Genomic DNA, 12,557 nt, shown 5'->3' on the forward strand with positions numbered 1-12,557 from the left:
TTCTAAAAATTGTGAAGAATGTGAAAAAAAAACATCACGAGGTGAAAACTCAAACTTCAGAGGTGAATTTGGAGGTTCTAAGCTTTTCAAACTTGCCAATGGAGGGGACAGGGAGATCTGAAATTTTTTTCTGATCGATTTCGATATATGGAACATTGAAATCAGAGCTCGTATGTGACAGTTATGGCTATTTTACGAACGGACTCCAAATTAGAGGACAAAATTGTTCGAAAGTGGGAAAAATTTGCGGCGGTGGCTAGAAATTAATGGAAACGGTGGGGGAAAATACATGAACTGGACTCTAACAAGACCTAACCAGCAATAAGACCTCGACGAGGACACAAACTCAACACTGCGGACTCTGAAACTGAAATATGCACAGGCCATGACGTGGAAGGGTTGTAGGACAAGAAAACGATATGACACTACACTTATGGGACGAACACAAGAACACTCGAAACTAAGGGTAGATGTGAACCTAATGGTATCCCTAAAGCTTTGATTTCCACATGATGAGAACAAGGGTGACCCGATCTTCTGAAAGGTTCTGGTAACTCTCGATTTGGTGGAGACGAGACACAAATCGATCCGGCTTCCGAACAACACGATCCGAAAACCTGTAATTTTTTTTGATATTTTTCTTTTAGTTAGAGCACCAAAGGAGTGACCACAGAAAATTTGAGCTTAAACTAGTGAAAGACATGGCCTACGAAAATTTCTGAAAATTGTGAAGAATGTGAAAAAAAAACATCACGAGGTGAAAACTGAAACTTCAGAAGTGAATTTGGAGGTTCTAAGGTTTTCAAACTTGCCAATGGAGGGGACAGGGAGATCTGAAATTTTTTTCTGATCGATTTCGATATATGGAACATTGAAATCAGAGCTCGTATGTGACAGTTATGGCTATTTTACGAACGGACTCCAAATTAGAGGACAAAATTGTCCGAAAGTGGGAAAAATTTGCGGCGGTGGCTAGAAATTGATGGAAACGGTGGGGGAAAATACATGAACTGTTCTCTAACAAGACCTAACCAGCAATAAGACCTCGACGAGGACACGAACTCAACACTGCGGACTCTGAAACTGAAATATGCAAAGGCTATGACACGGAAGCGTTGTAGGACAAGAAAACGATATGACACTGCACTTATGGGACGAACACAAGAACACTCAAAACTAAGGGTAGATGTGAACATAATGGTATACCTAAAGCTTTGATTTCCACAAGATAAGAACAAGGGTGACCGGATCTTCTGAAAGGTTCTGGTAACTCTCGATTTGGTGGAGACGAGACACAAATCCATCCGGCTTCCGAACAACATGATCCGAAACCGTGCAATTTTTTTTATTTTTTTGATATTTTTCTTTTAGTTAGAGCACCAAACGAGTAACCATAGAAAATTTGAGCTTAAACCAGTGAAAGACATGGCCTACGAAAATTTCTGAAAATTGTGAAAAATGTGAAAAAAACATCACGAGGTGAAAACTCAAACTTCAGAGGTGAATTTGGATGTTCTAAAATTTCCAATCCCGCCAATGGAGGAAACAGACAGATCCGAAATTTTTTTCTGATCGATTTTGATATATGGAACGTTGAAATCGGAGCTCGTATGCGAAAGTTATGACTATTTTCCGAACGGACTCCAAATTAGAGGACAAAACGGTCCGAAAGTGGGAAAAATTTGCGGCGGTGGCTTGAAATTTATGGAAACGGTGGGGGAAAATACATGAATTGGACTCTAACAAGACCTAACCAGCAACAAGACATCGACAAGGACACAAACTCAACACTGCAGACTCTGAAACTTAAATATGCAAAGGCTATGGCGCGGAAGGGTTGTAGGACAAGAAAACGATATGACACTGGACTTATGGGACGAACACAAGAACACTCGAAACTAAGTGTAGATTTAAACCTAATGGTATACCTAAAGCTTTGATTACCACATGATGAGAACAAGGGTGACCCGATCTTCTAAAAGGTTCTGGTAACTCAAGATTTGGTGCAGACGAGACACAAATTGATCCGGCTTCCGAACAACATGATCCGAAATCCTGCAATTTCTTTTAGTTAGGAGCACCCAAGGAGTAACCATAGAAATTTTGAGCTTAAACCAGTGAAAGACATGGCCTACGAAAATTTCTGAAAATTGTGAAAAATGTGAAAAAAACTTCACGAGGTGAAAACTCAAACTTCGGACGTGAATTTGGAGTTTTCTAAAATTTTCAAACCCGCCAATAGAAGGGACACACAGATCCAAAATTTTTTTTAATCGATTTTGATATATGAAACGTTGAAATTGAAGTTTTTATGCAAAAGTTATGGCTATTTTATTAAAGGACTCCGAATTAGAGGACAAAACGATCCGAAAGTGGAAAAAATTTACGGCAGGTGCTAGAAATTGATGGATACGGTGGGGAAAAACACACAAACTGGACTCTAACAAGACCTAACCAGCAACAAAACCTCGACGAGGACACAAACTCAACACTGCGGACTCTGAAACTGAAATATGCAAAGGCTATGGCGCAGAAGGGTTGTAGGACAGGAAAACGATATGGCACTGGACTTATGGGACGAATACAAGAACACTCGAAACTAAGGGTAGATGTGAACCTAATGGTATACCTAAATCTTTGATTACCACTTGATGAGAACAAGGCTGGCCTGATCCTCCGAAAGGTTCTGGTAACTCTGGTGGAGACGAGACACAAATCGATCCGGCTTTCGAACAACATGATCCAAAACCCTACAATTTTTTTATTTTTTTGATATTTTTCATTTAGTTAGGAGCACCGAAGGAGTAACCATAAAAAATTTGTGCTTAAACAAGTGAAAGACATGGCCTGCGGACTTTTCTGAAGATTGTGAAAAATGTGAAAAGAACATCGCGAGGTGAAAACTCAAATTTCAGAGGTGAATTTGGAGGTACTAAAATTTTCAAACCTACCAATGGAGGGGACGGACAGATCCAATTTTTTTTTCTGATCGATTTTGATGTATGGAACGTTGAAATTGGAGTTCGTATGCGAAAGTTATGGCTATTTTACGAACGCACTCTGAATTAGAGGATAAAACGGCGGTGGCTAGAAATTGATGGAAACGGTGGGGAAAAAGACATGAACTGGACTCTAACAAGACCTAACCAACAACAAGACCTCAACCAGGACACAAACTCAACACTGTGGTCTCTAAAACTGAAATATGCAAAGGATATGGCGCGAAAGGGTTGTAGGACAAGAAAATGATATCGCACTGGACTTATAGGGACAAACACAAGAACACTCGAAACTAAGGGTAGATGTGAACCTAACGGTATACCTAAAGCTTTGATTACGACTTGATGAGAACAAGGGTGGCCCGATCTTCCGAAAGGTTCTAGTAACTCTTGATTTGGTGGAGACGAGACACAAATCGATCCGGCTTCCAAACAACACGATGCGAAACCCTGCAATTTTTTTTATTTTTTTGATATTTGTCTTTTAGTTAGAGCACCAAAGGAGTAACCACAGAAAATTTGAGCTTAAACAAGTAAAAGACATGGCCTGCTGAATTTTCTGAAGATTGTGAAAAATGTAAAAATAACTTCATGAGGTAAAAACTCAAACTTCGGAGGTGAATTTGGAGGTTCTAAATTTTTCAAACCTTCCAATGGAGGGGACAGACATATCCAAAAATTTTTTCTGATCAATTCTGATATATGAAACGTTAAAATCGGAGTTCGTATGCGAAAGTTATGGCTATTTTACGAACGGACTCCGAATTAGAGGACAAAACGATCCGAAAGTGGGAACAATTTGCGGCGGTGGCTAGAAATTGATGGAAACAGTGGGCAAAAACAAATGAACTGGACTCTAACAAGACCTAACCAACAACAAGACCTCGACCAGGACACAAACTCAACACTGCGGACTCTGAAACTAAAATATGCAAAGGCTATGGCGCGGAAGGGTTGTAGGACAGAAAAACGATATGGCACTAGACTTATGGGACAAACACAAGAACACTCGAAACTAAGGGTAGATGTGAGCCTAATGGTATACCTAAAGCTTTGATTACCACTTGATGAGAACAAAGGTGGCCCGATCTTCTGAAAGGTTGTGGTAACTCTCGATTTGGTGGAGACGAGACACAAATCGATCAGCTTCCGAACAACACGATCCGAAACCCTGCAATTGTTTTTCTATTTTTTTTGATATTTTTCTTTTAGTTAGGAGCACAAAAGGAGTAACCACAGAAAATTTGAGCTTAAACAAGTGAAAGACATGGCCTGCGGAATTTTCTGAAGATTGAGAAAAATGTGAAAAAAACTTCACGTGGTGAAAACTCAAACTTCGGAGGTGAATTATGAGATTCTAAAGGTTTCAAATCCACCAATGGAGGGGACAGACAGATACAAAAAATTTTCTGATCAATTTTGATATATGGAACGTTGAAATCGGAGTTCGTATGCGAAAGTTATGGCTATTTTTCAAACGGACTCCGAATTAGAGGACAAAACGGTCCGAAAGTGGGAAAAATTTGCGGCGGTGGCTAGAAATTGATGGAAATAGTGGGGAAAAACATATGAACTGGACTTGATAAAGACCTAACGAGCAACAAGACCTCGACCAGGACACAAACTCAACACTGTGGACTCTCAAACTGAAATATGCAAAGGCTATGGCGTGTAAGGGTTGTAGGACAGGAAAATGATATGGCACTGGACTTATGGGACGAACCCAAGAACACTCGAAACTAAGGGTAGATATCAACCTAACGGTACACCTAAAGCTTTGATTACCACTTGATGAGAACAAGGGCGGCCCGATCTTCCGAAAGGTTCTGGTAACTCTCGATTTGGTGGAGACGAGACACAAATCGATCCGGCTTCCGAACAACACGATCTGAAAGCCTACAATTTTTTTTATTTTTTTGATATTTTTCTTTGAGTTCGGAGCACCAAAGGAGCAACCACAGAAAATTTGAGCTTAAACATGTGAAAGACATGGCCTGTGGAATTTTCTGAAGATTGTGGAAAATGTGAAAAAACTTCGCGAGGTGAAAACTCAGACTTCGGAGGTGAATTTGGAGGTTTTAAAGTTTTCAAACCCCCCAATGGAGGGGACACACAGATCCAAAAAATTTTTCTAATCGATTTTGATATATGGAACATTGAAATCGGAGTTCGTATGCGAAAGTTATGGTTATTTTACGAACGGACTCCGAATTAGAGGACAAAACGGTCCGAAAGTGAGAATAATTTGCGGTGGTGGCTAGAAATTGATGGAAACAGTGGGGAAAAACATATGAACTAGACTTTAACAAGACCTAACCAGCAACAAGACCTCGACCAGGAGACAAACTCAACACTTCGGACTCTGAAACTGTAATATGCGAAGGCTATAGCGTGGAAGGGTTGTAGGACAGAAAAATGATATGGCACTGGACTTATGGGACGAATACAAGAACACTCGAAACTAAAGGTAGTTATAAACCTAAAGGTATACCTAAAGCTTTGATTACCACTTGATTTGAACAAGGGTGGCCCGATCTTCCGAAAGGTTCCGGTAACTATCGATTTTGAGGAGACGAGACACAAATCGATCCGGCTTCCGAACAACACGATCCGAAACTCAGCAAATTCTTTTTATTTTTTTGTTATTTTTCTTTCAGTTAGGAGCACCAAAGGAGTAACCACAAAAAATTTAAGCTTAAACAAGTGAAATACATGGCCTGTGGAATTTTCTGAAGTTTCTGAAAAATGAGAAAAAAAACTACACGATGTGAAAACTCAAATTTTGGAGGTGAATTTGGAGGTTCTAAAATTTTCAAACCCGCCAATGGAGGGGATAGATAGATCCAAAAAATTTTTTTGATCGATTTTGATATATGGAACACTGAATTCGGAGTTCGTATGCGAAAGTTATGGCTATTTTACGATCGGACTCTGAATTATAGGACAAAACGGTCCGAAAGTAGAAAAAATTTGCGGCGGTGGCTAGAAATTGATGGAAACGGTAGAGAAAAACACACGAACTGGACTCTATCAAGACGTAACCAGCAAAAAGACCTCGACCATGACACAAACTCAACACTGCGGACTCTGAAACTGAAATATGCAAAGGCTATGACATAGAAGGGTTGTAGGACAGGAAAATAATATGGCACTGGACTTATGGGACGAACACAAGAACACTCAAAACTAAGGGTAGATATGAACCTAACGGTACACCTAAAGCTTTGATTACTGTTGACGGTCCTTAATGCTCACATTTAACCATCAACTAATCATAGAAAAGGATCCAAATGCAACCAACACCTAGACTTAAGGTTTTATCTGACAGAAATTCCACGAGTTTTGGTGTTTGTCTGTTTCTGCAGGGGGTTATCAGGAAATACGAAAGGAAGGCCCACACGTCGGGTTTACATAGAGATATTAACGTGCCGCGCAATTTTCTATCATCTAGAAGACTCCAGAAGCCACGGGACCGAACGGGAGACGTAACGGAGCCGGGCACTGGGCGCCCCCCCTCCCTTACTGGGCGCCCGCCCTCTCCCCTGGACCAATCAGGGTGAAGTTCGGGGATCGTGCTCCACCGACCTAATACTTCAAGGAAAACCACACGATCAATGTCGGTTTGATCCGACGGCCCAGATTCACTTGAAGGGACTATAAAACCAGACCCCCCTGGCCCCTGGAGATCATACCTCTTCTACAGAATCAAAGCTAGGGTTTCAATTCTTCATCCAAGTAGAGAGGATCCCTCTAGTTCTTCTAGTTCTACCTCTAGTTCATCTAGATCTAGTTCTAGTTCATCTAGTTCTAGTTCTAGTTCCTCTAGTTCTAGTTCTAGTTAGTTCTAGTTGTAATCTAGAAAATAGGGAGAGAGAAGAGGAGAGCGGAGGAGGAGCCGGATCTGTCGGATCTTCCTCAACATTGTACTTTTGCAGCATCTGGTTCGTTCTTCATCGTTCTCCAGGTTCTTAAATTCATAATTCCTGAGTTCTTTAATTACTTTTATTTACATTCAAGTTATTTATTGGATTCCCGCTTGCATCAAGTGCTCTAGTCTTTATAACGCTAGAGTAGTAATTAATAGATTAGACGTGGTGTTTAGTCTTGCGATTACCTGGAATTGCACCCAATCCCACGGATTGTTGTGGTAGCCTTAGGGTAGTGACAGCCCTAACGGTCGATGTATTCCACCTCGTTCGGATCGGTGTTTGTAGGACCGTAGTCGGAGCTTCCTAGCCCCCTTCTCATCTCTTTCTCTGGTTAGTGTTCTGATGTCCCGAAATAGATAATCTTGAAGTAATTCTTGATTCTTAGATCAACTAGAGAACTCTCAGGAAACTTCCTCTCTTCCCAACAAAAAATAATTATATAGTTATCCTTGGGCGATCTTGATTCTTAATTAGTACACTCACGTTCCCTGTGGAAAATCGATACTCTGGAATACTCCCGGGTGAAGGCTACATCGGTATCCGTGCGCTTGCGGATTTTTCTGTTTGCGTTTAAAATACCCAACAAGCTTTCTGGCGCCGTTGCCGGGGAACGGTAGGTGTGCTAGTTTCGAACCAAGTCGTCCGTGTATCCTTTTTCTTTTCCTTTTTTATCACACTCACCTTACTATTTTCACCATACCACATGGATTTCACTCTAAGCATTAATGAGCATGGAATTTATTTCATAGCCACTTCATTTACTCCATGCTCATATGCAACATCTTCACAATCCATTGGTCTCTCCAACATCACCACATTCGAGATCTCCAACCCCCTCTTACTTTCTATTCATAAAAACTTTAAAAGGGCGGTTGTCGATGCATATGTCTATATTAAATATTGCAGATCTCGTTGAGTTGATCTTGATATAGGTCAGCGTTGGAGGGGAAACCACTCACCGACATAAATTGATGGTTTCCCAAGGACAAGCTTAGCGTCCTAAAATAAGCACTGATCAGATCGTAACATAAGCTTTTAATTATTTGCAACACTACCTTGTGTATTGAGCATATAAGGATAATTGTAAAAATATCCCTTCGGGTATTCTTGTCACTAACCTTTGCAGGATTGGAGCAAGAAGATCGGATGAATGACAAGCACAAGGTATGTCCAACCAATCATCATACAACATTGAATTAAATTCATCCAAACTTGAATTTTGCAAAATTCTAGCTTGGGGGAGTACTTTACATAAAAACATCCTTTGCCATGTTGCTATGTTGGTTGTCCCTACCTTTGAGACATGCTCAATTGGTTAAATACTAATCACACTACTTCATCTCCACTTGAGTAGATCTCTATAAATGCTCTCATGATACCTTTATTTGCTTTAGTATATGTCTAGGTTTGGAGTAGTTTCATATATCTCTTAATTAAGCATGGTGCTTAGCTAGGAATGATGATCTTACTTCCAAGGGATTTTAAATTAAGCATGGTGCTTAGGTTAAAATGCCCTCCTGAATCAAATTAGACATGGTGTCTAGGTTGATTTTTGAGCTGATAGTATGCTATAGTAGATATGGGATATTTTGTTGGATTAACCCCTGCAGGAAAACTTTCAATATCGACCTGGGAAGTCCTGAGATAAACTCACATTGGAGACAAAGAGAGAGACACATAAAGTTTAACAATTTACACAAGGAAGGCATAGCTCACAAGAGATGATTCATGGAGGGTGCCACAAACACGATGCACAACCGCTAAGAAAGGAAAGCTTCCACAAGGTGATACTGTACCATCACTCTTCAAGTAAGGTAACATCTTAAGGTACTTGACTATCACTTCTATAAGCTTTTCCTTGGTTCTGGCATTCACATGAATAAAAGAGACAAACATGTATGATTTACAACTTTAGATTAATCAACCCAATCGATTCAACATGTTTAGTCTTTCTACCTTCGTGATCCCACACTCCTAATCATATAAGCTAAAACGTTGCACATTCAATCTTTGGAAGATATAAACAAAACATAAGTATACATAGATTATCTTTCCATTAGGTTGAGCGATGTGATCTGACAAATGTTTTAAATATTACACTCATGATATTATTATCCATCAACTTGGTCTTGCTCATTATGCTTAAGGATAGAGAAGAATAAATACACTTTTGGTTCTGTTGGTGTTTTCCACCAACAGGGCCCATGCACTTGATCTCTGCCTTGTCTCTATGAGCAGGTACACTTTAAGCAAAACATGGAAGAGTTTTACAACTCCCAGACTCCACCAAGTGAAGAACCTAGATCTACGAGCACAAACACACTGGAGAGACTGGACACTCAGGCAATCACTGCCCTAAGATGCTTGAGGACGTAACTACTGGAGTAACCCATGGAAGTAATTACTGACCTTCTGCAGGTCAAGAGAGACAATCCAGGACGCCCCGTCATCCCGATCTCCATCAGCTTGCAGATCAGACACTAAGTTTCCCAAAGGGAATATTGAAGAACCTCTGCGTCCGAGTTGGTACCTTGTACGCCCCAGCAGACTTCGTGGTGATAGAGACTGGTACTGATGAGAGGGCACCCATCCTAGGGAGGCCATTCCTGAACACCTCAGGAGCTGTCATCTACGCTAGTGCTGCCAAGATCAATTTCTACATCAAGGGGAGGAAGGAGACGTTTTCCTTCAAGAACAAGACTACACAAATCTCAGAGCAATCCCGACATGAACCAAGGAAGAGGATCAACAGGGGGAGCAGGAACAAGCAAATGTGGACTGAGTCAGCTAAGATGGTCACTGCAGCTCAACGAGGTCAAGATCGTCGACTTAAGTCACCGTTCCTGACCAAAAAGGATGCCGCAATCACTTAACAGCTCCTCTATGGAACCATGTCCCTACAACCGACATACATTCAGCTCCAGATGGCAGATCAGACATTCCGTAAGGTTATTGTCATGGGAGAAGACGAGTACAATCCACCCGTCATCCTTAGAAGACCGTTCCTCAGCACCGTTAAAGCAATCATCTACATTGGAACCGGAGAAGTCCACATGAACTTCCCCTCTGAGAAGGTACGTCGCTGTTTTACTGACCCTAACTATATAGTTGAAGATTCTAAGCAGGTCAGGACAAGAAGAAGACGACGCAACCATAACCAGAGGAGGAAAATCATAAAGGACGGATGGGCAGAGTACGAAGGAGAAGTGCACCAAGGCAGGTGTGGAGAAAGAAGATAGTTATACATGAAGAGTATGCGCCGCCGGAACCACCGACTACGCCATCCAGCGAATCCCAGGACGATTGAGAAAACGGAGAGTCCCGTTCGGAGGACTTAAAAACACCGAACGCCATGCCAAGAGGTAAACTTGGTAGTTATCTTTTTCCTTTCAATTATTTTAAAAATAGTTTGCTTAGTTAATGAGGTTTATATCATCTTAAAAAGAAAATAAAAATGTTAAAAATAGTAAGCCCCATGTGAGTATGCTCATGGCATAAAACCCATAAGTACATTCACTGTGGTGGCATAAAAATGAAATAAATATATTCCTGTCCTATAAAAATGAAAATATAAAAATAGATTTATGATCCCACTAAAAAGTGTAATATTTATTGAGGAGACTCAACATGATAAAGGCTAGATATTTATGCTAACACTTAACTAGTTCCACAAGCTTTGTTGTCTATTTGAGCTCCACAGAATTCAAGGATCAAAGAAGACGGAGGACATCCTAGTCGCCGTCAGGGTGCTGCTGACATTAAAATATACCTTTGCCACCTGCTAGCTACATTAGAAGAAATTACATCAATATCCAGCTTGGGGGAGAGCACCCCCATTTATCCAGCTAAGTGTTCTACTCACGTTTATATTTTACTCAAATAATAAAAAGATGCATGATCATAAAAACCCAAATAAAGTTTTTGTGCTTATATATATCCTTGCTTAGTTTGCTAAATAAATAAATAAATAAAGTTTGCTATGAACCCTCATGATAAGCTCTCACATGGAAATGATGAATAGTTGCTCTGCTATGACTAGTTCTCAAAATTGAAATCTCTCTCAAGTTTAGGCCTAACTGTTATTAATTAAGATTTGCTCTAAACCTGAACTTGTGGGAAGAGTACTTGATCTGAAGTCTAAGTCGTTAACGGATATGATATAGGAAGGTTGAGCTGCTGTTTATCTGTTCTTAGAGATGCTAGAATTCTGGAGAATTTTATCTTTGAAAATCTTTAAAATGTTGCATGATGAGTTCCTGTATGATGAGAGTTTAAATTCCTACCACAGCCAGATATACATGCTTGCTAGACTTTGAGCCACACATTTACTTTTTACTACTTATGAGCATTGAGTGTGGTCAAGCTGTGTAGACCCTTAGGAGCTTGTCATGTGGTTAAATCAAGATTCACTTGCACGTTCACTCACACATGCTACTTCTACTCCGGAAGTACCATCAATATATATCCATTTCCATCTCCAGAACCACCTAAAAATATTCTACTCCTAATCCAGGAGAGAATAGCCAAAAATATTTCTATTTTTCCCTGTGAAATAAATGCTCAAGTTATCTTGTTACTACCACTTGCTATATTATCTCATGAGATGAGTGCTCTAATAAAAAAGAAGAAAAAAAATACGAGGAAATAAAAAGGGGCAAGTGCCCGGAACCTCGAAAGAAAAAAAAAGTGTGACGAGAGGTAAAAAATGGACAAGTGTCCGACAGTAGAATTAGGGGTACAAGATACCCACCCGAGAGAAAAGAAAAAGAAAATATAGAGCATCTCATTCTCCTCAAAAAGTTTCAAAAGAGCAAGAAAGGTATGTATCCTCTCAAAAGAGCATAAGTAGAATTAGACTTTCACCATTGTTATCACCATCATCACCATACACCATTCATTCGCCACACATGCACATCTTGATTTGACTTATTGACTTGTTCTTCTGGATCCATGGTTTGACTATGCAATATATGTCTTGTAAGTATGTATTAGCTGTCTCCCACCTATGAGCTCCAGATATCAAAACCTTATTAGAGTAGGGTGAGAGAGAAGGCAATGTCACTATGCTTCATACCAAAAATACCACATATTTTGAGAGAAGGCATATACCATTACTGCCTTGGTAAGGATCCAGAAATACCACAAAAGAGAGACTAGAGAGAGTCATACAAGGAATCTCTGAGTTTTATTTGAAAATCTGCAAAAACTCCAGAGCTATAGTTAATCGAAGAACAAGAGACATGGCGCTTGACTAGACCGTTCTATCTTTTAACTGCTTAAGACACAAGTGACGGTTGCAAGCCCCATGGTGGAAGGTAAAATGAGTAAGTTTAAATCTTAATAGTTACCCTAACCCAGAGATGAGATCTTTTTTAAATGCATGTGCATTTTTAAGGCATGAAACCACTGCAGAAACTTTTGAGTCTATCTTTGCTCAGGGACGAGCAAAGGTTAAGCTTGGGGGAGCTTGTTGACGGTCCTTAATGCTCACATTTAACCATCAACTAATCATAGAAAAGGATCCAAATGCAACCAACACCTAGACTTAGGGTTTTATCTGACAGAATTCCACGAGTTTTGGTGTTTGTCTGTTTCTGCAGGGGGTTATCAGGAAATACGAAAGAAAGGC

The sequence above is a fragment of the Sorghum bicolor genome, chromosome 7, assembly GCF_000003195.3.
Source record: "Sorghum bicolor cultivar BTx623 chromosome 7, Sorghum_bicolor_NCBIv3, whole genome shotgun sequence".
Classification (NCBI taxonomy): Eukaryota; Viridiplantae; Streptophyta; class Magnoliopsida; order Poales; family Poaceae; genus Sorghum; species Sorghum bicolor.